Here is a 27,633-nt window from a genome sequence, read left to right as displayed (position 1 = left end):
TGGGATTGACCGTCACATTATAATGCCCTCACGGCTAAAAGGGGCGAGCATGTTTGGCGCGACGTGGATACGAACTCGCGACCCTCAGATTACGAGTCGCACGCCTTCAAGAACGTCTCGTAGCGAAAAGTTATTACATTGCAGATTCATAAATGAGCGACACCTAGCGAAATTTAACTTCAAGAGGGCTATGACTTAATCAAATATGAATGTGTAAATATAACTTGATGACCACATATCTCACGACTGCACATGAGCAAATTAATGTGAATAATAGAAAACCTCAATATTCCCCTTCCTTTTATTATGATTTAAAACAAATAGAAACTTCAGAAAAAAAAATTTACCCTTCACCCCTAGCGGTCAGATTGTAACAATCTATTTTATTTTATATCCCCTCTCCTTTATTTTCTGTTTCATTCCGAATAATGTCTTCCCACAGTTGACTACAAATACTGAAAGATAATTTAGACAAATGACGTCCAGGGTTTGATCACTGGTTCAAATGTTCGATATCTTAAGTTTGAACACTACTTTAGATGATTGACGTCAAGGATTTGACCATTGCTTTTAGAAGTGTGACGTCATGGATTTGAATAGTGGTTTAGACATGTCACGCTCTGAGTTTGGATATTGATTTGTCCTGCAATGTTTTTACCTGTTTTACCTCGAGGGTTTCAGTATTGGCACAGTTGTATGTCTGCGGACTTATACTCCTAAAAACCGACTTTCGATACCCGTGGTGGGCAGAAAACAGATAGCCTTTTGTATAGCTCTGTGCTTAATAACAACAAAGTAACAGATGTGCGCGCCCCTTTTATGTGTATACTTCAGGTACATTTCATCTTTACTGCCTTGCAATCTTTCACCTATTTTACTAGTCTTTCTTTTATGTGTGGAGACATTTGTGGGTTTTGGCCAAGTTGTCCAAACATTCTATTTTCTGTCCATAGGATTAAGACTGTAGATTTTGTTCTCGTCAAATTAGAAAAGCGCCACCTCACTTCCTGTTTACTTATTTTCTTTGTTTGTTTAGGTATAAATTTTAATTCATTGTGACACTCTTTGAGATTCTACGCATTATTTATTAACTTTTCCTCGAATTTAATAGATGTTTTAATACCTGTAAGAGCACATTTTTGTTAAACCAAGGAAAACATTGGAGACAGTAATCCAAACCCAAAAGGTCTGTTGATAACTTGAGTCACACACCAATGAAACCGATGGAATATTTCACAACTTGCCTTCACAGGGCAATAAAGCATTTTAAACACCTTCATAATCTAATGTTACATGTCTCAAAACCAATGAGACATCTCATAACTTGCCTTTTATTCACGCCACAGAGAAAAATCTGTTTTGAAGCATGCTTTCACATCAAACCTGACAACATGACTCCAGATCACCACAATTAGACAATTAGATACTTCATTTTGCAGAAAATTCAATAAAACATTGTTATGTGGTTTATCTATTATTGTACTAACAATGGTATGTACAATGTATAAAACATGCCAGAGAGCCTACAATATGACAAAAAAGAAATGGGAACTATTTCGTTTAGAGGAATTACACAAATGACCAAGAAACATTGCATGGTGGCTATATTTCTGGAAATGGACAGTTTTTGTATTAGTATTTAATTTAATCATCATGTTACATACAATACCTGTTTTAAAATCATGTTATTATCGTATGAAGATTAATAATCCAAAAATGAAATATGTGTTGTTTGTTATCACTGATATGGCAAGTAACAAAGTATTGCACATAACTAATAACATGATATTAGTGTTGAAGTCATGGCGTATACAAGGGAATTTCCAACTGTGCAAACTCCCCTAAAGTACGTTATTTTCCATTTTCTCGAATTTTAATTCATGACCCCAGCTTAAAAGTATCTCTCCCACACCAGTGGAAAGTTCTGGATTCAACAGTGAATGACAATCATCAACCTGAGATCTAAATAAAGACAAATCTGGAGAAGATGTAATACATTTTTGTCCCTTATAAATGTTGTATCCTTTGAGACTTACACAAAATTTGTTGATGGCTGTTCATCCGATCGTCCAGATCGTCACCAGCTATCAGAGAAGCTGCGTCATCTCAAAGTATCTGTATATGAATTCAAGTTGACATTAGTCGCTATATACAAAAAAACTTGCAGTTTCTAATTTTTAATTAATTTCACACAAAGCATTACATAACGTAACATTAATTAATTTATCATCTGTAATTGTAAGCGAAAGTTAATGAATATTAATAAAGTGAGCATTTGATTTCTATAAACATTTTATACCACAAACAATCAGATAACCGATACATACGAATTTATCTGTTTCTGACCAGATTATATATATATATAGATCAGCTAACCGATACATACAGATCTATCTGTCTCTGACCAGATTATGTGTATATATATATATATATACCAATGGAAAGGTTATTTCATGTGGTCAGAGATAACTCATGAATTTATAATTACAAGTCATAAAGTAATTACGGCTAAAAACATCTTTAACAGCTACATTACCCAACTGATTCAGTTTATTCCAGTCTGTACACGTTTCGGTTTTCTAATGTATCAGTTTATAATATATAAATACTTCTAACAGTTTATTGTACAGGATAAATTTATTTGATTTGTAACTTACTTTTAGATTAGATCCATAAATAAAACTGACTTTTGATCAGAAACTCTTAACATTAATCAACTTGAATTTATCACTCACAGACCAACAGCTTACAATTTTCATTGATTAAAAACGGGGTATTCAATGAATGCATTGATTTATAAGGAGATTAAAAAAGCAGTGATCGATGACTCCACTGTCACCAAACAAGGGATGGACTCTGAAGACAGTCCAGTATGGCTATATTATAAACATATATATACATTTCTTATAACTTCCGAACCTGTTTATTTGGACGAACACGTCCACTGTATTATCTCAATTTTCACGAAAGTATCCCATAATGCCTTGTTTTTTAATCTAAATTATAAACTTGAAAATAAATATGTAGGCTTAATTATAATCTTGTCCATTTCTATGATGTATTATCCTAGAAGATAATATTTCATTGGAAGAAGATGTTTACGATGATGGTTGCTTCTTTGACACACACAAAACGCAAAGACGACACAATAAACGCGATAATGCGACCATACCATGAACATCACGCAGGAGGTAAAAAATGACGTGTCGCCACTAACAAGGTTTTTATTAACGCCTTGCTGTAATCATGCAGCTCATCCGGTTTCCCCGCCGTTCTCTAGAGAGCTAATACACACAGCTTTGACTGGCGTAGATAGCTAACTGGCTTTAGCTTCTACCAGTACCATTCGCTCGTACACTGCACGAGGCCCTGTAGAGAATCTGTCTGCAGTCGCCCCCACTCTCAACAGTCAACAAGTACGGTATGCTGTTCTATCAGTTCACTCTTGGGAGTTCGAAAGGTCACCATGTGACAACCAACCAGGGATGTGAACCCACATGAAAGCTCACCGTGTGATTTCTCACAGTCTGACATTCTCCCCCTTTCTTCTTTTAACTAAACGAAATTCCATTCTTAAAAAAAAAAAAAGGAAAACTTTGGACAAACTTTCGTCTTTTGCCTTCTGGATGAACTACATGACGAAACATGAACGGAACTGTGTAAGTCCTTTTGGTTATTTTCTATTTGTTTCTAGATTAACTCGTAGTTTTATTTTCTTGTACACGATACTGTCTGTATACTTGTATCGACTGAAGTACCAAATAAGCTTGTAAACTAATAACTTTATAACTGTATGCTTGTATACGTCAGAACCGTTTACTCACAGTTTTTGACATATAACTAAAACCATCTCGAACATTTTTCCATCGAACCGTCAAGTGAGGACGTCCGTATTTCAGAGCGTCCGTTTTGACAATGTGCTTCCGCATTTGAGCTAATCGTAAGTGTAACTAATTTTGTTGTTTAATCGACAAATTAGGGACAAATATTTCACGCCAAATTAAGGGTTAATCATCCGGGTGTGAACACGCGCAAACTTGCAGAATTTTAATTATACGCGTGCAATTAAAACAAAACAGTTGCTACATGTGGTATACGTGTGTACTGGTACAGGATATGTGTAATTATACTTTTACACTACTGCAGCAGGAGTCTGTGTTAATGGCAGCACAGTTCTATCTATATTATTGTTATATTACAGCCATTAAAATCACTGTTACGATAAAATATTGTAATTATTGTTACATAATATAAAGATTGTAAGAATTATTTATGTATTAGAACATGATTGTTACTGTCACACTATAACTAAGACGGTGGTTAGTGCAGTGAAGTAAACAATGTCTTATAACGCTCCTCTAAGTGTGATTGGTGCAATATAACTATAGTAATCATTGTTACGCCACATATCTAAAGATGATCAGTGAAATATAACTGTACTAATCATTGTTACACAACATATCGAAATATTATTGCTTTAATAGTACTATAGTAATCATTGTTACACTACATATTGTTATACCACATCTCGAAAGATTATTGGTTTAATAGAACTATAAAAAACATTTTCACACCAAAACGATAAGTGTGATTGGTGTAAGATATCTTTAAAAACTGTTTTATTACACTATAAAAGTTTCAACTAATTATTTTACTAATAAGATAACATTTAGTCTAAAATTAGGGTATCAGAAAGAAACCATCGGTTATTCACTCAGGAGTTCTTTTGGTTCAATTGAAAGCAAAGATGCGTGCGTGGTTTCAGAACTCGCCAAAACAGCTTAAAAAATATGGTTTTTTTTTCTAAACCACCAGCGAAAGTAAAGGAGAATATACTATATCCAGTGCCAGCAAAGCCCTTCGTCAATATCAGAACTTGCCAGGTCGGATTAGATATGACTGATACAGTAGAAGCTTAGGCGTTTTATATATATCGTCAATGTTTATGAACAATATTCGATAATTACGACGTGAATCAGATTAAGCAGGTGATTTGTAATAATTATCAATCTTGTACAAGTAATTTATAAATAGATTTATATTTAAGAACCAATAACACATTGATTTATTTTAACAGTTTATTTAATTTATTTATGTATTGCTATTTTTGTTTAACTTTACTATCACTCACAAGAATTGGAGAACCAGTAAGCTAATCCTAATATAGTGAATACGGGCAAAGAAATAAATGACTTACTAGAGAATTTAGTTTTTAAAAAGGGATTGCTGATGGATAAAGAGAAACTGTAAAACCAACAGTACTTACGGATATGGTAGGGTTAGGAACACAAAGGTGGAAACTTAAACACCAGCAGTGATGATAAGTGTAGGGTCACAGCACTGGTATTAATAAATATAATGAGATGGGCGATAAAAACACAGAAGCTTAAACAGCTGTCACATTCATAAGAAGGGTAAATGACGGATAAAAAAAACACAACTTCTAACAGGAGTAGTATTAACTGTAAAAATAAGATGATGGGTAGAGAAACAGATTTTCTAACAGCAGTATTATTGACTTAAAAATATGATAGGTAGAAAGACAGATTCTCTAACAACAGTGGTATTGATAGGAAAGTAAGATGATGGATAGAAAAATAGAAACTCTCACAACAGTTATACTAATGGAAAAAGATGATAGACGGAGAGACAATAACAGCAATGGTGGTAACAGATTATTATAAGATAAAATAATAGAGTAATAATTTTCTACACCTAATTATTTTACGTTCCGTCAACAAAAACGTGGTGCTTGCTAAGTTTAGTAGAAACAAGAAACCCTGATCAAATTTGTATTACAGCCACATTATTAATAACTTTCAGTACTAGATGGAGCCACAAGCATTGATCATGATGCCACTTCTCATTTGGACTATTATGGGATATTAATGAGGCTGCAAGGTCAATAAGTATTTCCACCCAAAAACAACTTGATATTCTATCTTAGTTCGTATATAGATAACAACATTCTGGCTTCAACAGTAACTTAAATCAGTCATCAACGGGTATCATATTTCGCTTCAATAGTGTAAAATTAATGACTAATATGCATACGTGTACATCGTGTCAATATGCTCTTAGCAAGAAGGTTAATATCAATTTGCATATACATATAATAGCAACAATGACGGAGTAAAACAATTAGTATCTCTACACTAACTTACAATTTAGACAGTAACGCCCTCTTGAATTGGTTAAATGTTTCACGAGATTAAGTTGTGGTAACGTTTAGAAAGGGATATCCTTCAATATCACTGACGAGACGCGCGTGAAACATATCCTAAAGATTTGTTGTCAAGTGTGAGCTTGCACAAGTTTTCCGAATTAAGAAAAAAAAAGGAACATAAAACTCGCTTCCATGTTTGAAATGTGGTTCAAAAAATCTCGTATACTTGTTTACTCGTGAAACTGTCAACGTAAGAAAACATAGAGAGCTAAAGTTATTGGCTTTAGATAAAATGTGAAATATATTAATAATATATAATACGACTAGATTCAAAGCACATATAATTTAAATGGATAGATTCATTAAATAATGTTATACTTTTCTTTAACATTATGTACGCTAACATCTTGCTTGAATGGACTTCGCCTAGTGTCTAACGTACTAGGTTGCAACCCTAAACGTTTAGGGTTAACCTGGGCCTCGTTACACTTTTAACTGTGAAAGTTTTATAACTGTGGTATTAAATTCCACTGTTCGGGTAAAAGTGGTCAATCGTTATGAGGAAAACAGTTTGACCTTACACTGGTCAACAATTATGAATTAGAAGTGGCTATGCCTGAACCTCAATAGTCTCTGACACAGACATACGTATATATACTAACGAAGTTAACGTCACTGACTAAAAGTTATTTCCACAAAAATGACAACATTCACTGTGATGCTAAAATCTTGTTTGATTTACTTCAGATACTTGAAACTTAAATCTTTGTAAAGTTACGAAAAGCTCACTTATCTTCGTCTTAGTATTTTTTTCCTTTTCGTTTGATTCAGATGATATAATTTACTTTTGATTAAAAGTGTTACAAACCAAGAGTTATGATAAAAGGAGGGCATAATAAATAGACAATAAACATATCGTGCTTTTTACCCTTTCAGTAGAATTACAACCACAATAAAATGTAGGCAGAATCGTAAATATGCTTCTTATACCAGGTATGAGCTCCAGAACTTTCTGCTACTTAGAACTCGATTCTTTTAAGCCTAATCATGCATTTGTTATAGCATGAACTTACTTTATATATTTTGTTTGTTTATTTTGGAATTTCGCACAAAGCTACTCGAGGGCTATCTGTGCTAGCCGTCCCTAATTTAGCAGTGTAAGACTAGAGGGAAGGCAGCTAGTCATCACCACCCACCGCCAACTCTTGGGCTACTCTTTTACCAACGACTAGTGGGATTGACCCTAACATTATACACCCCCACGGCTGGGAGGGCGAGCATGTTTAGCGCGACGCGGGCGCGAACCCGTGACCCTCGGATTACGAGTCGCACGCCTTACGCGCTTGGTCATGTACTTTATATATATATATAGTTATGATACATAAGTGTTCACTCGCTGTAAACAGCTTGAACAGCGGCGTTTCTAACAAATACTCAAGACTCCACAGACCAACACCATCTGAATGAACTAATGGAAACAGAAGGCTGTGGGAAACTTAGGTCTGTTTAAAATTAATAGTAATAGCAAAATCTAAAAAACAGCTCTACAAAACAAAAGAGAAGCCAAAGTTTTAAATTACACAAATGAATGTTTTGCGTTGATTTTTGTATTACTTAAATGAGATGTCATAATAAATTTATTTTACGCTTTTGGATATAACAATCTCTAGTTCTTTTAGGATGATTTTCACTGAATACGTAATAACATCATAACAGTGTGCGAAATCACTAGTCCTATCATAAATATAGTTATTACTGATGGTTTGTTTATTTTTGAGTTTCGGGAAAACCTACACGAGGGCTATGTGAGCTAGCCGTCTCTAATTTAGCAGTGTAAGACTAGAGGGAAGGCAGCTAGTCATCACTACCCACTGCCAACTCTTGGGCTACTCTTTTACCAACGAATAGTGGGATTGACTGCCAAATTACAACGTTCCCACGGCTGAAAGGGCGAGCATGTTTCGTGTGATTAGGATTCGAACCCGCAACCCTCGGATCACGAGTCGAGCCCTAACCACCTAACCATGCCGAGCCAATATTACTCATAAATAATAGAAGGAAAACCTACTACTAAAGCCTTATTATATGAGTGAGCTGTTAAACAAACACATAAGGTGATGAGCAGTATTCACTAGTTCAAATTTGTCCAACGAAGTTTGGAAATGCCATCCAATTCGTTGTTCTGGATTTCTTACTATATCTATAAAACTGTCTTAATCCTAGCTACTTCATAGAACAAATTTACAAGTTATTTCGTAAGAAATGTTCATAACGATAGTAAAAATAAGGGCTAAAACTCATTAAAATAATACAATATGAATAAAATAATACAGATTTTTACAGTCACGAGACTAGGCGTACTTGTAGAATAAGAATTACTATTGTCCCTCAGTGGAATATAGATACTTTTATGGATTTGCAACGTTAAAATCACGAGTTCGATTTTCCGCGGAAGGCAGAACTGATAGCCAAATGTGGCTTTGGTCTAAAACAAGCAAACAAAGATCGATTACCCAGTGCCCACACTCCCTTGGTGACGTCTTTAACATGGTAATTATAGCTTCAAGTTTCTTGTATGCAATGTTTGCTCACAATATTTTACTACTGGGTACCTAGTAACACAGGTTATAGCACTAAAATATGTATTCTGTGTAAAGATATTTTTAATCATTATTAATTGAATATTTAATGTACCATCAGTCTGCAAGTTGTTGTTGTATTGCAATTAAATGAAATATTAAAGTATCGTGTTTTAAAAGGAAATGCACGTGCGAAGGATAAGTTTCTTTCACTATTCACATTTTTATTAGAACAGTGGTTTCCTAAACGTTTGTCGCGGCAAGTTGGTAAGGGTGTCGCCAGAGTTTCACCAAACAAAGAATATTTAAGAACATAATAAAGAAAAAAAAACTCTACAAAGCAAATACTGATGTGGCAGCAAGGGTGTCTCACAAATCAAGGTAAGTGGGTTCGTGTGGGTGCGTTTTTATTATAACAAAGCCACACTGGGGTGTCTGCCGTGTCCACCGAGAGGAATCGAGCCGCTGAATATAGCGACATAAACCTAAAGACTTACCTATGTCCCAGGGCGGGGAAGGGGGGAAGGGCGGTAAGTGGGTTAGTATGTCGTCAGACAAAATAGAGTTTGGAAACCATTCCGTTTGAATAACCAAAAGAACATTTATAATATTTAAAACTGGTATCTATTGTTTGTTTCGGTAAAAGAAAGCTGCTCTGAAATGACTGTTATGTTTTCAAATGAGCCATGGCCATTTAAGCTGTGTGCTGAATATATAAAACTGTTCAGTTTAAGAGTTACTATTTAGTTTAGTTAGAAATTTAATATTTAATGATAATTTAGTTTTCGTAACAAGAGTGTTAAAAGTTCATTATTTCGAAAGCAATAGATCTCACAAGTTTTGTTAAGTATCGTAACTCTGTACGATTCGTACGTTGTTTATGTAGTATACTTGTTCAACGAGGATTTTATTATGACATTGGGCCCCCCAGCGGCTCAGCGGTATGTCTGTGGACTTACACGCTAAAATCCGGGTTTCGATACCCGTGGTGGGTAGAGCACAGATAGCCCATTGTGTAGCTTTGTGCTTAATTCTAAACAACAACATAACGTTGGCATTATTTTATTCGAGCTTTCTAAGTCTTTCTCGTTATGTTTAAAATTGTTGTTTCTAAATATATCCCGATTTTTTTTTTTCGCGTGTTATAAATACATATAGATACGGAGAGGAAATTAAGTTAGTGAATGTGAAAGACAAAGTTAGAGAGAGATCTAGAAGCTGTTTATAAGTTTAGTCATAAAAAGTGTATAGTGACGATTTTTAAAGTGTAATGATCGCAGATTGTGTTGTAATAACAAAGTACAGAAATATAATTCGTCTTGTCAGTTGGGTTCCAAAGTAACTGAACCAGGCTATGTGGGCTGTTGATGTAAAAGAGAATTATTTAAAGCCGGAGGTGACATTCTGTCAGTGCTCACCGGTACTGAGCACTAGAATTTACATTTAAGGTGGTAAAGTGCCTGGACTTATTGGGTTGCTTTGTCTTTTTTTATATTCACAGCTAGATTTCTTTTCAAAAACAGGTCCACTTCACCAAGATGAATACCTCTGCTTTTCTTTGAGAATTTCATCTCTGTTTAAAGCTCTGCATATAACTATAGCAACTCACCAATTATATTGTGATAACAGAGTATAAGTTATCTTGTCAAATTGTGTTTTAAATTAATTGAACCCACCTGTAGAGATTTTGAAGAAGAAAAAAATTATTTAAAGTTTTGTGATAACCAGTACTGTAACGAATTTTTGTGCATACGGTTGATTTGTTTTGAACATATTTTAAAACAAGTGGATTATACTGTTATACTTTTATTTTTCAAATTTATCATCAACAAGTTACAGACACCTACTGTAAGTAATCTGGCCCTATAAAACCTGAAACTTTACATGTTGCTAAAGAAGATAAATCATCTGGAAGGCAGGCTATAGTTTTTTCAAAATGGATCAGAGTCTGTAGTCTATTTACCGCAGGAAATCGAACATCAGATCTTAGCTGGTAAGTCCATAAACTCACGATTGACCCACGGGGGGAGAAGTTGTGCAAAGCCAGCCTACTTCTGGATTATTTCATCCAAGGAACCAGACAGTGAAAGGTCGCCATTATCCATCTTACACTTTTAACTTATCAGAACTCTCCTTCTTGCGAGATAGCTAAGCCTAAACATACATTCTCACTTCTGAAACGTTACGCTTTTACATTTAGTTTGTCCCTTTAATTTCGATACCACTATTTTTCTAGAAATTTCCAAAAGCAAGGTTGACATTTTTGTAAAAAAAAACAAATTGTTTCTACGGATTCAACTCAACTGATGATTTCAATCTTAACAGGTAGAAAGCTAGTTTTGTATTTCAGTATATGCGAGAAAAGTTTTAAAATGTGATTTTAGCTGATATGCATATAAAAATACTTTCCAAACGAGGATATTTTGGTATATGTTATAAAGCACAAAATTCCGTTTCTAAAGATACCAAATACAAATTATTGCAAATGTTTTCTAGATAGGACTTATTTTTAGGGTTAAGTTATCGTACTATTACAGCTTCATTATCACATTTGTCCTTCTACAAATGATAAGCTACAGGACTAATTCTCAAATTAATAATTAGTTTATACTATTCTTCCCCTATGAGGCTTACATTTTGCATAACATTAAATAATTTTACGCTTTTGCCTGCTAAAAAATGGCGAAACAAATCAGGTGAAGTCATACCCTTACTGTGTAAGACACATAGAACATTTTTATGTATAGAAAAAGGTATATCTTTACTCAGGAGAAGATTTTCGAATATTTTTATCCAGATGTTCCACATTTAGTTACGGTTATTATAATAGAACGCAAGTAGTCGCAAGTTTATATTAATCCTTGTATCAGACTAACAGTACATGATAACTAATGGCATTTTTTGTTTGTTCACATTGTTTGTGTGAGTCGTGTGCTTTTAGCGGTCTTGTAACAACTCTTATCAGTGATAAACTATTTGGAGAAAAAATTAATTGATGAAAATATAATCAAAAGGTTCGTAATAAGGAACCTATTGGTAATTCTAGGGTTAATAATAATTTGTTTTGTGCTGAATAGGGTCTAACGTTTTGTTACATATAGATATAAAACCCCAGACAGGAGAAAACTCTGATCCTGGGAGCTTAACACTCTAACTGCAGCAATTTTTAAATCTTTCGAAATACCATTAATATGATAAACTATTACAAAGTATATTGTCATTGTTTAGACTTATCATATTCTGTGTTAACACATGTGATTAACAGCTTCCGTTACTTTTCTGTAACATGGGAAATAAAGTTTGCTTTCAAACTAGACACATTTCTTGTGATGAAATTTTCATTATTATATTATTTCGTATCTTTTCTACCTTTCATTGCAACACAGTGGTATGTCTGCAAACTTCCAACGCTAGAAACCAAGTTTTGATACCCTTGGTGAGCAGAACACAGACAGTCCATTGTATAGGTCTGTGTTTAATTAGACCCAACCTTTATATGAATAATAAAATTAATTAGAATGAATTGTAAGCTCGTTTGACCCTTGCTTGATATTGCGGGCTATTCTCCTATTATTAAGATCCATGTTTTATTAAAATATGTATTTTTTTCAGTTTTTCTGTTCGCTAATAAAAACTGCTAAATATATACAAAGCATCACTCGAAAAGAACTCAGAATTTGTAATTTTCTCAGTGCAGATTGATGACATCATTCCATATTTTGTTCCCGCCATATCACGGGTTCGAATCCCCCTTGTTATAATGTTGTGAAAAATGCAAACGAGTCGTTGGTAAAAAGAGTAGCCAAAGAATTGGCGGTGAGTGGTGATGACTAGCTGCCTTCTCTCTAGTCTTACACTGCTAAATTAGGGACGACTATCGCAGATAGCCCTCGTGTAGCTTTGCGCAAAGTTCAATACAAACCATCTCGTCACATCTCCACCCAAATCAAGCAGAACATTCAACCGTTGTTTCTAACGAAAACAGAAGGAAAGGCTGGATTTATGAAGTTTGGACATTTTTCCACTAGGGGATTTATATTGTGTATATCGCAAAGTTATACATATGTATATACACAAATAACTGGCCCACTTCCAAATGATGCTAATTTATTATGTCTTTTATTAGATACCAGAAATATATATAAAACTATATGTTTTTAGAACGTACTCGAGGTATCTATTCAGATATGATCTCAAATCCTAATTTTAAGACTGGCTTTAGTAAATATCTGAACTTTTCATGATTTTAGTTACATATTCCTATAAAAAGTGTTGTACATCTGCTGTAGTTTGTTGTACATCTGCTGTAGTTTGTTGTACACCTGCTGTAGTTTGTTGTACACCTGCTGTAGTTTGTTGTACATCTGCTGTAGTTTGTTGTACACCTGCTGTAGTTTGTTGAACATTTGCTGTAGTTTGTTATACATCTGTTGTAGTTTGTTGTACACCTGCTGTAGTTTGCTGTACACCTGCTGTAGTTTGTTGTACATCTGCTGTAGTTTGTTGTAAACCTGCTGTAGTTTGTTGTACATCTGCTGTAGTTTGTTGTACACCTGCTGTAGTTTGTTATACATCTGCTGTAGTTTGTTGTACATCTGCTGTAGTTTGTTGTACACCTGCTGTAGTTTGTTGAACATTTGCTGTAGTTTGTTATACATCTGTTGTAGTTTGTTGTACACCTGCTGTAGTTTGCTGTACACCTGCTGTAGTTTGTTATACATCTGTTGTAGTTTGTTGTACACCTGCTGTAGTTTGCTGTACACCTGCTGTAGTTTGTTGTACATCTGCTGTAGTTTGTTGTAAACCTGCTGTAGTTTGTTGTACATCTGCTGTAGTTTGTTGTACACCTGCTGTAGTTTGTTGTACACCTGCTGCAGTTTGTTGACCTTCTTGTTCCAATTAATGTACAAAACGATCAAACAAGTTTGTTTGTTTTTTGCAATTGTTGAGTCGTTAAAAGATACCTTAGAAATAAGAGAACTGATGTAATTGAGTTGCAAGGTCAATCAACTAATATCAATGCGATTGAAAATTTACTGGCTGAGTTAAACCTATTAACGAAAGATAACAAACAAACATGGTAAAATAAACTTTCTGAAGTACACAATGAAGGGTGTCAGTTCAGGAACGTCTACATAAGAGCAATGAAATCATGATGTGAAGTAATACAGAAATCCAAGGGAGCGTCGACTAAATACTGACTTGTGAAACTGGTTTGTGTTATTTTGAGTTTCATTTTTACATTAAATTATTCCATAGAAACTGGTTTGATCCTTGACCAGTGTTAAAATTAGAATTTGAGACCATATTTGAATATATCTCGTCGAGTGCGTTCTAAAAACATGTAGTTTAACATCTTTTTCTGTTTTCTAATAAAAAAGACATAACAAAAGTAACAACACTTTCAAGGGGCCACTTTTTGTTCAACCCCTGGTATATGTATATTACCAGGTCGCTTTGGAGCAAATAATAAAAAGCTGATTTATTCAGTGCTTTGTGTGTTTTATTTTATTTTTTGTTTTTGTTGGTTTTTCCCTTTTTATATTCTTTGCTTTCTGTGAAAACCGCTAGGGAATATGGGAATGAAAATCTCGATGAGAAATAAGCTGAGGAAAAGACTATAAATATTCTTTAGCTTCTAACCTTCATTGCTTCTAAGTAGATACGGTGGATATTTCTTTCCCCAACGTTAACTTGCGGCATTGTTCTCTTTGAATGACAACTGATGTCAATGCCGCTGGGGTATTCTGTCATTGAGACAAACGGCTGACAGCAGAATATTCCTAATACTGTTTGTTAGATGTTTGTCACGTAGCGTCTTGAGAGGTTTTCAATGTGTAAGGCAACATCTTCAAAATATTCCTTTGAGTTTTTGCATTTTCGACCCAAATGTCGACGTACAATGTAACATGTCAGTAAATTTCGATAGTTTATTCTGAAATATTATACTGACAGTAGATATATGTTGAGTGCTACAATATTGCAGTATTGTATTTCATAACATGAGACATACAGCAAGGTGTTTACAATGCTTGCCATTTATAATGTCAGTTCCTATTTACTGCTAGCTTGAGACGGGTGAAATATAAGTTCGTTTGTAACAAGGGATATCAAATTGTACTTCAATTTGTCTTAACATAATAAAAATTAAAAATAAATAAAGGCACCAATAATGAAAATAAAGACATACCGTTTTCAAGAATTGTAACAATAGTGGTTATATAGTCCATTTTAATGCTGAGGGACATACAACATTGATCGATTTTCCGAAATTAGATATGGAATTAGAGGGTATCCACTCTACCTCCACTGACTTTTCTCTAGTCAAAGTGTGTGTAGTTGTACGGATTTGATAGTTTTCCGAAATTAGATATGAAAGTTGATGAGGGACCAACCCCCTCATGTTATCTTGTATCGCTGTGTTAAGTATGGTGCTGATTAGATATGAAAGTTGATGGGGGACCAACCCCCTCATGTTATCTTGTATCGCTGTGTCAAGTATGGTGCTGATTAATCATGAAATTTAAAAACGTATAAGGAACAGATACACACTCATGCTGACGTTTATTTGCATAGATAGATGGTGTCCAACCCCATGATTTTCCTCATGTTATCCTTTGTCAAGTTGTACGGATGTGACAGTTTTCCAGGTATGAAGTTTGATGGGAGCACTTCGTGTCATCCTGTATCGCTATGTCAAGTCTGGTACTAATTGTTTTAGCAGTTTGTTGAACGACCTTGAACTTATATTACAGAGCTACCTTCGTAACTAAATGAAATCTATATCATCTACACATTTATACGTATTTACTGATATGCTTATAAGATTAAATTGTAATATATTAGTCCTAAAATGATATAAGAGAAATTAAATGATTATTATTGTTGTAATAAACCGAAGTAAGATACTACAACATTGACATACTCAGTCAAGTTTCCAAAGAATTAAATATATTAATATTAGTAGTTATATTTATTACTAATAAAAATATTGTTATTTTTTACTTTAAGCCTGTGTGAAAAGTTTGCAACTCCCTGACCATGAACGATGTATTCCACAAGTGTCGCGTGTGACACAAATAAACAACATTCCGAATGTGTTTTCGAAGAGGATCGATTTCTTTTAAGGATTCGAGAAAAGAAAGGTAAAGAATTTACTTACTAAACATTTGTCTTTCACGTGCCAAATTCAAAAAGCCTATAAGCTTTGATAGTATTGCAAAATTTGGTTTTGGCAAAGTGAATTTTTATAAATATTTGCAGCGCCCTCTACAAACTTTTTAATAAACGTACTATCTGAAAAGTATTAAACTGGAAGTCCACTAAAGATACAGAGGAAACGTCTCATCACTGAACATTTCACAAAAAAAGAAAAGAAAAATATGAGATTTAAATTTTTCAATAAAAATATGCAACTCTCGGATAAAATCTACCTTTATTTATATTTCATACTCTCGTGATGGAAAAAGCATCATTGTATGTTTACTATTTTAGCATACTTTATTATATATTATCTACAACACTCTTTTCTGCGATATATAAATATTTTATTAGTTTCCTTTTTATTAATATGTATTCCCTGTTTCCAATAATGATGTTAAGATTCGCACTTGTTTGATTTGTTCAAGCGCAATGCTATACGTGAAGTATTCCATGTGTGTTTATTACGGAGACTGAACCATGCATTCCTTATAAATTACACATCTCACCGCTCAGCTATCAGAAGAATATTACGAACTCATTTGTTGTTGTTGTTTTGTTTTTCTTATAAATAAATTCGTTTCCTGACACACTGCAAATAGGTATATAGAAAGGAGTGAATGTTCTGAATTAATTGGAAACCATCTTATTATGTTTATAAGTTGAAAGACCACATAAATTAACGAATGATAATTACCAACATTAACACTTTTATGTATTTGATAAATGTTCATAGTGACGTTTCCTTACAGATATAAATACTTGTAAATTACTTACCCTGTTAACTGTGGTTTTCTTTTATTATTTAACTTCTTTTATATGTGTTTTAAACAAAATCAACTTGTGAATTTTGTAATGATCCTAAAACTAGGCACGGCGACGTGGATCTCTCATTACAATTTTCATACACCATTTTGTCAGGCATCGCCAAATTCTTAGTGTAAGCGAATTGTGAATGTGGATTTTTGGGGCATGTGTACATTACAATGGTAACGGTCATATCTCAATATTCGAGTAGAAAATAATAACTCACAAGCAGGTGATTGGTGCTGTTGGTTAGAGACGTTCCGTTTATATATCAGTTCGACATTAGAAACGGTTATGCCAAAAAAAAAAACTTCTTTTAGTCCGCTGGTTTGCGTACTGAACTGTAAATTTCAGGGTTCCATATTTCGTTACCACCAAACAACAACAAATAAAATCACGCTTTACACTTTGGAACAGTGTGTGTGTGTTATAAAAGTGACAGTAAAATTCCACTATTTTGGTCTGACAACAGCAGCCTCGGAGTTGGTGGTAGATGATGTTGACTGACTGCCTTCCCTCTGGTCTATCATTTCAAAATTAGGGATGGCTAATATAGTTAATCCTTGTGCAACTTTGCGCAAAATTCAACAAACAAATAAAGATTTGTGTAGCTTCTGTACAAGAGAAGTTTAAAAAAATATATTCCATTGTATCTCCAAACAGAAAATTACGGCAGAACTTCTACATCTGACGTCATACAGACATAGTTATATTCATGTTTCATAGAAAATGGCTGTATAGTTTTCATATTGGAAGTCATATCAGGACTGCACGTTTCTTGTGTCACAAAAAATGGAAACATAACTTTCGTATCCTAAGTCACGCGAATGTATCGTCCTTCTGTCTAATACTTCTCAGAAATACAAAGCTACAACATTATCGATTCACTTTCTCTAAAAATGGCTGTGTTCTGTAAATACATGAAAAGAGAGAACAAAACACATTGATTTAAAGGTAAAAGTATCATATTATGCATATTACTAAAGCACCAGATAATATAAAACTTTCACTTTTTATTGTTTTGGACTGTGGTAATGCACATTTAAAATATAAATTTAAACTGGCTTAAAATTAGTTCTATAAGTTCAGAGAAAACCTGCTATTAAAATTGTGATTTTATTTATAGAATTGGCAAATGTTTTACGAAAATATTTGCGAATATTTTACATTTAATTAATGAGACTGTTTTTCCATTATGTAATAGTATTAGTAATAATACTGAACAACAGATGGCATGGCAATTTGTTTTTGGTTTTCACATCTTCCAACTTTCTGTGATACCAGTTATGTAATATTTTTTAAATTAATGAAATGGTAAATAAAGCTGTACAGTGTTTAATTTTTTATTACTTGTACAGAAACGTCTTTCATTTCTATGTTCAACACCAACATGGTAAACGTAAGAAAATCGTTTAAAAGTGTCCCTTTTGTAGGATTATTCAGTTTCTCAATTTTCATGTACTTTGAGTTTATTTGAAGTTAAGCTACACAATGAACTCTCTGTCTCTATCTATCACGAGTATCAAAATCAGGTTTATAGCGTTGTAAATCCGTAAACATGCTGCTGTATCACTGGAGAGCAATATTTCTGGCAAAGTTTTGTTTGTGTTGAAACATTTCTTGGAGAAATGCGCATAGAAGTGTTTGTTTGTTTTTTATCATAAAAAGAACTCAAATGATTTTTTAAAAGCATAGTTTTTAACGAAGTTGTTTTATATTTTTCGAACAGACGAGTGTACAGATGAAACGTTCTTGTGTGTTTTTACACGTAAACCGAAGGTCGTATTTTATATGCCAATCATTTATGAAGAATTCAGGGGCGTGACCTTAGCTTTGAATTAATATAATACTTTTAGTCTGCTTATTACGCGTTGCTTTCTTAAAACAAATTAAAGAATTAAAACTAGAATAACCTGCTACATATTTATTGGTTTAAAGTTTGTCCATGTATTTAGTAAACAAGTTAACATAATATTAGTTGTGAATGTTTGTTTATGTGTATCGCGCACGTGTCTTCACTGGATAGTGTTAGGTCAAAAGAGTTAGTAGTCGTTTTCAAGGACGTTCTAAACGAATATGTGGCTGTCCAATTAGTAATTTATATAAATAAATGAACATATTTTCTGCCTCTGTAACGCGGAAGTCATGTTCTAAAGTAGAGTAGGCCTAAGTAAAAGAACTTTATACGAGCAATCGGTGTAAAAAAAAAGTGAAACATCACAACGTAACATCACTTGAGAAACATAACTTGACGAAACAAAATTCTATTTCAATAAATTACTTTATTTTCTTAAAGTGGTTCGAATCTTATTTAAGGATTTTTCTAAACAGTTTCAATAAATATGTACAAAGATATACATATATAATAAAGAACTAGAAACTATGTATTCAGTATAATTTTGTCTCTCTTAGCCAAGGTGAGCTAAGGTTGGGAATTAAATATAGCAAAACGTTGTGAAAAATTGCTGACATAGACAATAATTAAAACAGACATACACCGCAAAATGTAGTGGTAAAAATAAATTAAGCAGAATGCAGCCTTCTAAACACAAAAATACGTGAAGTAAGGAATTATGTACAGTATTGGATCTCCATAAGCTATTTCAAGACAAAACTTCACTAGTTAGCACTACAGAAACAAAAACAAAAACATTGTAAATCCACATACTAATTTCAAATATTAAATAATCCTCATTATATATAATATAAAAAATAAAACAAGAAACAGATACATACAGTACTGTGCAAAGTGTTAGGTCAAGAGAATATTTAGTCATTCTTTCCATTTTATAGAACTAGTTCTCCCATGCCATTACAGAATATAAATTTCAACACTATAGTAATGCTCCACTAATCCTCGTTGACAACTGAATGAACCAGAGTAAGAATACTTATAATTCATTGGAATTCCCATAACTTTATACCAAGGGTATGTCATAAAGGTTCTGGTTGAATGAACATACTGATCAAAGTTATGGTCGGAACTGTCATGGTACCCTGTGCAGTGTCTTAATTATATAGAAAGAAGCTAGCACATGGTACTGGTACATGCAAGATGAAATCAGTTTAATAGAACTCCACAAATCAACTTTGATAAAAGCAGTGTGTAACACTATATATCGAGTTTTCTTGTCATGCCATGGCCCCAAAACCGTGAAGAATTGACAGTGGAGCAGAAAGTTTGTATAGAAGTCTTATGTAACTGATTGGGCCCTCCGACAAATTGCTGTAGACTTGAAATTCTCTTCAAACACTATCAAGTATACCCTAGATCATGAGATCAAGACAGATAAATTTTAAATTAGAAAAGAAAGAGACAGAACACTTAAACTCAATTATACTGATGTTAATTATCTTTGTTTATGCAGCCTTCGGAACAGAAGGAAGACTGCTACTGATCTCAAACATGTGATAAACAACCATGTATCAAACGACAGAAAAGTGTCCAGATCTACAGTATCAAGACGACTCAATGAGAGTAAAATATTTGGACATGCAGCAGTTAAAAAAATCTTTACTTCAATATTGAAATGTTGTCAAGAGTCTGAAATATGGTAAAATGTACAAAAACTTGACTGCTGTTGACTTAAAAAGGATGTTATGGACAGAAAAATCCAATTTTGAAATATATGGTTCAAAGCGTAGGTTGTATATGTCAGGTGGAAGAAAGGTAAAAGATACTTAACTCAATGCATATCACTTACTATTAAGTATGTGGGGGTGTAACGTGATGGTTTGGGGGTCTTTTCTGTTGAGGCGACAGGATATATAAGATATTTGGAAAATGGATGGAATAATGAACCAACGGAAATGTCAGCAGATACTGATCATTCATAGCAAACCCAGAGGTTTATGTATTATTTGTAAAGGATTCTACTACCAAGAAGATAATGACCCCTAACACTCATCCAACCTATGTAGAAATTACTTAGCTAAGAAAGAAGCTGCTGGAGCCGTTCAAATGATCAGTGGCCCCCACAGATCCCCAATCTTAACCCAATAGAGCAGACTTTGATAAATAAATGAAAAGTTACTTCCAAAGAAACTTTATAGGATTGTATTAGAGAGAGATTTGGAGTAGAATATTAAAGGGCAATTTGATTAAGTATGTTTCAACAATGCCTGAAAGACTGTCTGAAGTTATTAAAGCAAAAGAAAGATACACATAAAATATTAACTGTTTGCTGCCACCGAGTTTCTGTTGTACTGAATATGAAGATTAACACAATGTTAATGTTTTAATTATGATTTACTTTCAATTGTTCTTTAAAAGTAACCTGAAACCTAATTTTTGGCTTTGTCCTAGCACTTTTGCACAGTACTGTATATAGTTTAACCAACATTAAAATAATAAAATATAATTTACTGATAAAACGCATAAAAACTTGATGTATGATTCATGCACTTCTCCATTCCTTGTCCCTAGATGAAAACCCCCCGCTAGTACAGTGGTATGTCTACGGATTTACAACGCTAAACTCAGGGGTTCGATTCCCCTGCGTGGGCTCAGCAGATAGCCAGTTTTCAACCTTTTCGCAGTTAAAAACTTTCCAAGTAAATCCACAAAGCTCGTGAAGACGATACTTTCATAAACGTGTCTTGTTTTGATCCAAATCACGCTACATGCTTCTAACAATAACTTCTATTTACATTTTAATACTGTGTGAAAGCTATGGTATGTAATAAAAATAAATTAAACACTATGTGGCAGCACTGCAGACTTTTTCTAACACGCGTAGCGAAAGTATCACAGGTTATTAATTGCAACTCTTCGAACAAGGCCCAGAATGTTGGGGGAATTTCTTTAGCTTTTCGGGGACCACTTGTATATTATATGATCCTGTTTGTTTTTAAAAATCAAAACCTTTGAATTCTCGAAATTAACTATGATAAGGTGTTTTTGTGTTTGACAGTCGAACAGGATAATTGGCTACTGTGCCTTTGATAATCTCGATTTTATAAACTTATACTAACTAATTACATGTTATCTCTCCTGCTCTATCATTTCATTTATTATTTTCAATGTTACTGTTTTATAGATGGAATATATTCAATCAAGAATTATATCGGTAGATTTGCTATACTTTATCTCATAGGTCTTAAATCAGAGGATTCTAAATTGAATCACCTAGATGTTTTGTTTGTTTTTTGAATTTCGCGCAAAACTACACTAAGGCTATCTGTACTAGCCGTCCCTAATTTAGCAGTGTAAGACTAGAGGGAAGGCAGCTGGTCATCACCACCGACCGCCAACTCTTGGGCTACTCTTTTACCAACAAACAGTAGGATTGACCGTCAAATTATAACGCCCCCACGGCTGAAAGGGCGAGCATTTTTGGTGCGACAGGGATTCGAACCCGCGACCTCTAATTACTAGTCGAACGACTTAACCCACCTGGCCTTGCCAGGCCTCACCTAGACGTAAAGCTCTCTTCGCCTAAAAGACATTTCGTCTACTTTTAACACTGAAGATTTGCTCTAACAGGATGAAAAGATTCAAACATATTTTAGAATGTCTTTATATGTCAACTGAAATAAATTCGGGATTTTGAAAACGACTTCCTATCATATTTTGGTTTTACTATGAGATATGAGAAAACAAGTTTATGTTGGCTTCTTTGGAGATGTTTACTAAATAAATTCAAGAAAAACGATTTTCAGTTGTCATTTTTGTATTTACCAAGTAAATCAACAGGATCAAAGTTGCCTTCTGGCGTTTTGTTTTTAGGGTTTACCAAATATATCCAAAAGAAAGACTCCTTATTGTTTTTTAGGTGTTAAACTTGTAATGCAAGTGTTGGTTAGGGTTGTAGCAACACATAAATAAAATATGAAATATTTGACAAACTTTCATATATATTCTGGTATTTAATCATTTCTTTCAAGTTATAATAACATAACAATAATACATTATCATTCACTTTTAGTATAATTTTATATAAGAAAAAGATATGAAAATCATTTACCACAGTTATTAAGCAATTATTCGATACTTTCCGAAACGTGAAACTTAAAACAATATATATCTCTACACGTGGAAACTGTGCCCTCATTCCACGCTATTAGTAATGGAACAGAAAGTTAAATATAATGAAACGTCAGAATAAGCCCTCCTTTCGGGGAAACGTTACTGGTATTATTCTTTTTTAAGAACGCTGTAAAACGAAACTGGTCGACAAACAACACGATTACTGTGTGCTACGGTTCACGCACAAACGTCTTGTTGAAATTTATACATATAAAATTATATTATGTAACTTGAAAACACAACGAATATTTAAATAAACGAAATTTTAAGTTGAAAAGTGCAAATTGTCTGTGCTGTTGTAAGACACTCTAACTTAAGTTTACATCGCCTATAACTTTGTCATAATTCAGAAAAGTGTGGAATAACACAGTGTTTGTACAGAACGTTTTGCTTTCTCATTTGTACTATATAGGTGTAAATTAAAGATATTCGTCTTTAACGTATAGTGAAAGTTAAAGATATTCATTTTTAACCGTATAGATGCAAGTTAAACATATATACGTATATATATATTAGTTTGTTATAACCAAAAAACAAGCCGAAACAAAAATTAAAAACGCTGCCTTGATTAAAAGGATCCCAGGGTACAAACCATAAAACCCCAAGGATACATTTTGTATCCTACATTATAGCTTGCATTCTGAGATCCTTTTAATTAAAGCAGCGTTTTTTTAATTTTTGTTTCGGCTTGTTCTTTTGGTTATAACAAACTATTACAATTAGTCAGAGGTTTGGATTTGTTGTTTTTAACGCAGTCCTTCCTCCTCATTTCGTTTGATTTTACTTAACTATATCAGTATTAATATTCTCTAAATATATTACAGTGAGATGATTCATCAAGTCTGGCCTGCTAGGTCTAACTAATGTTTTCAAAACGTCGTCTTGTCCCACCCACACTTGCGAAAGGTTCGTCACCGTGTTCTCAAGCTCCTTGAAATAAAGCAAAGAAAAAAATACCAAAAACGAACAAAAAACATGTAATGTCAAACAACTGTGTCGTTACTATGAACAAAACATTTATTTATACCACAAGATCTGTTTCCACCCTCATGGTCAGAGAACTTGCTAAGTAGCTTAAGGACCAATATTCACAATAATAAAGGTGTAGTAGTTTGATTTGGTGTTGTTTCATGTTAAGCTCAAAGCGACACAATAGGCTATCTGTGCTCTGTCCATCACATGTATGGAAATCCGATTTTTGCTTTAAATAATTTTACCCCTATCATATTGCTGTTGAAGTGCTCAGCCTGTCGTCGTACTATGTTAACTAATCTGAAGTATATAACGTTCCTGTTGAAGTTCTCAGCCTGTCGTCGTACTATGTTAACTAATCTGAAGTATATAACGTTCCTGTTGAATTTCTCAGCCTGTCGTCGTACTATGTTAACTAATCTGAAGTATATAACGTTCCTGTTGAAGTTCTCAGCCTGTCGTCGTACTATGTTAACTAATCTGAAGTATATAACGTTCCTGTTGAATTTCTCAGCCTGTCGTCGTACTATGTTAACTAATCTGAAGTATATAACGTTCCTGTTGAAGTTCTCAGCCTGTCGTCGTACTATGTTAACTAATCTGAAGTATATAACGTTCCTGTTGAAGTGCTCAGCCTGTCGTCGTGCTATGTTAACTAATCTGAAGTATATAACGTTCCTGTTGAAGTGCTCAGCCTGTTCTCGTACTATGTTAACTAATCTGAAGTATATAACGTTCCTGTTGAATTTCTCAGCCTGTCGTCGTACTATGTTAACTAATCTGAAGTATATAACGTTCCTGTTGAAGTTCTCAGCCTGTTCTCATACTATATTAACTAATCTGAAGTATATAACATTCCTGTTAAGTTCTCAGCCTGTCGTCCAACTGTGTTAACTAATCTGAAGTACATAACGTTGCTGTTGTGAAGTGCTCAGCCTGTCGTCGTACTATGTTAACTAATCTGAAGTATATAACGTTCCTGTTGAATTTCTCAGCCTGACGTCGTACTATGTTAACTAATCTGAAGTATATAACGTTCCTGTTGAAGTTCTCAGCCTGTCGTCGTACTATGTTAACTAATCTGAAGTATATAACGTTCCTGTTGAAGTTCTCAGCCTGTTCTCGTACTATGTTAACTAATCTGAAGTATATAACATTCCTGTTGAAGTTCTCAGTCTGTCGTCGTACTTTGTTAACTAATCTGAAGTATATAACGTTCCTGTTGAATTTATCAGCCTGTCGTCGTACTATGTTAACTAATCTGAAGTATATAACGTTCTTGTTGAAGTTCTCAGCCTGTCGTCGTACTATGTTAACTAATCTGAAGTATATAACGTTCCTGTTGAATTTCTCAGCCTGTCGTCGTACTATGTTAACTAATCTGAAGTATATAACGTTCCTGTTGAAGTTCTCAGCCTGTCGTCGTACTATATTAACTAATCTGAAGTATATAACGTTCCTGTTGAATTTCTCAGCCTGTCGTCGTACTATGTTAACTAATCTGAAGTATATAACGTTCCTGTTGAAGTTCTCAGCCTGTTCTCGTACTATGTTAACTAATCTGAAGTATATAACATTCCTGTTAAGTTCTCAGCCTGTCGTCCTACTGTGTTAACTAATCTGAAGTACATAACGTTGCTGTTGTGAAGTTCTCAGCCTGTCGTCATACTGTGTTAACTAATCTGAAGTACATAACGTTGCTGTTGTGAAGTTCTCAGCCTGTCGTCCTACTGTGTTAACTAATCTGAAGTACATAACGTTGCTGTTGTGAAGTTCTCAGCCTGTCGTCGTACTATGTTAACTAATCTGAAGTATATAACGTTCCTGTTGAATTTCTCAGCCTGTCGTCGTACTATGTTAACTAATCTGAAGTATATAACGTTCCTGTTGAAGTTCTCAGCCTGTCGTCGTACTATGTTAACTAATCTGAAGTATATAACGTTCCTGTTGAAGTTCTCAGCCTGTTCTCGTACTATGTTAACTAATCTGAAGTATATAACATTCCTGTTAAGTTCTCAGCCTGTCGTCCTACTGTGTTAACTAATCTGAAGTATATAACGTTCCTGTTGAATTTCTCAGCCTGTCGTCGTACTATGTTAACTAATCTGAAGTATATAACGTTCCTGTTGAAGTTCTCAGCCTGTTCGTCGTACTATGTTAACTAATCTGAAGTATATAACGTTGCTGTTGTAAGTTCTCAGCCTGTCGTCATACTGTGTTAACTAATCTGAAGTATATAACGTTGCTGTTGTGAAGTTCTCAGCCTGTCGTCATACTGTGTTAACTAATCTGAAGTACATAACGTTGCTGTTGTGAAGTTCTCAGCCTGTCGTCCTACTGTGTTAACTAATCTGAAGTACATAACGTTGCTGTTGTGAAGTTCTCAGCCTGTCGTCGTACTATGTTAACTAATCTGAAGTATATAACGTTCCTGTTGAAGTTCTCAGCCTGTCGTCGTACTATGTTAACTAATCTGAAGTATATAACGTTCCTGTTGAAGTTCTCAGCCTGTCGTCGTACTATGTTAACTAATCTGAAGTATATAACGTTCCTGTTGAAGTTCTCAGCCTGTTCTCGTACTATGTTAACTAATCTGAAGTATATAACATTCCTGTTAAGTTCTCAGCCTGTTCTCGTACTATGTTAACTAATCTGAAGTATATAACATTCCTGTTAAGTTCTCAGCCTGTCGTTCTACTGTGTTAACTAATCTGAAGTGCATAACGTTGCTGTTGTGAAGTTCTCAGCCTGTCGTCATACTGTGTTAACTAATCTGAAGTACATAACGTTGCTGTTGTGAAGTTCTCAGCCTGTCGTCCTACTGTGTTAACTAATCTGAAGTACATAACGTTGCTGTTGTGAAGTTCTCAGCCTGTCGTCCTACTGTGTTAACTAATTTGAAGTACATAACGTTGCTGTTGTGAAGTTCTCAGCCTGTCGTCGTACTGTGTTAACTAATATGAAGTATATAATTGCTGTTGAATATATCCGTTAGTCGTTGTATTGGGTTTGTTAATTCATCTAAACTATATTTAACATGTTTCGCATCACAATAAATTTTGAATTTATAACATTCAAAGTAATATAAATATGATATTGGCTTTCATTACCGATGTAAAAATGATTACATAGATTCTGTTGTTTTGGACAACAAAAATTAACATATACTTAATAAGATGTTAAATTGTATTTTAACGTTTCAACATACTGTAATTTAACACTTACTACAATTTTATGTTTATGATAAAAATCACATTAACTGAAAATGTCTTTTTTAAAGCATTCGTCTTAATTTATTCTTTTTGGATGAAAAATAAGAAGCGTGTAGAAATAACGTTTCAGATCTGTATTTTTGCTTCTCATAAGTTACTGCCCAAAGGAGCTTTCGTATAATACCAGAACTCTTGTCTTTCAGGCTATAATTATCGAATGAAATGCAAAATATTCTTTGAAATACAATTTGTATATGCAGCATACTACTTTAAAAATTAGTGTTTCTTCCTATTTTAATAAGCAGTAATAATAGCTCTTTTTTTTCGATTGTCAAATCGACATAAATGTTGAAAATAAAAACCAGTGTTAAACAAAGAATACCACTGTTTTCAGTTACACACTAGGCCTTTAATATTTTCTTTATTTCAGACATCATTGTGCTATGGCTTTGACGATACTATGGCAACATAAATACAATGGTAACAGTTAATTTCGGTGTTATCAAACATTGAGGGCGAAAGGCAAATCCAACTGTGATGGTGATTCATTTTTCAGCACAGGTTAAGGTAAACGTGTGACTTTATGTAACTCTGTGGCTATGAGTCAGGGTACTGTCAATGATCTTCGTATAGTTACCGATGTTTTAGGATGAAACCATGTTTCTTGCT

This window comes from Tachypleus tridentatus, chromosome 8 (genome assembly GCF_004210375.1).
Source record: "Tachypleus tridentatus isolate NWPU-2018 chromosome 8, ASM421037v1, whole genome shotgun sequence".
Taxonomy (NCBI): domain Eukaryota; kingdom Metazoa; phylum Arthropoda; class Merostomata; order Xiphosura; family Limulidae; genus Tachypleus; species Tachypleus tridentatus.
This window is presented reverse-complemented; position numbering follows the sequence as displayed.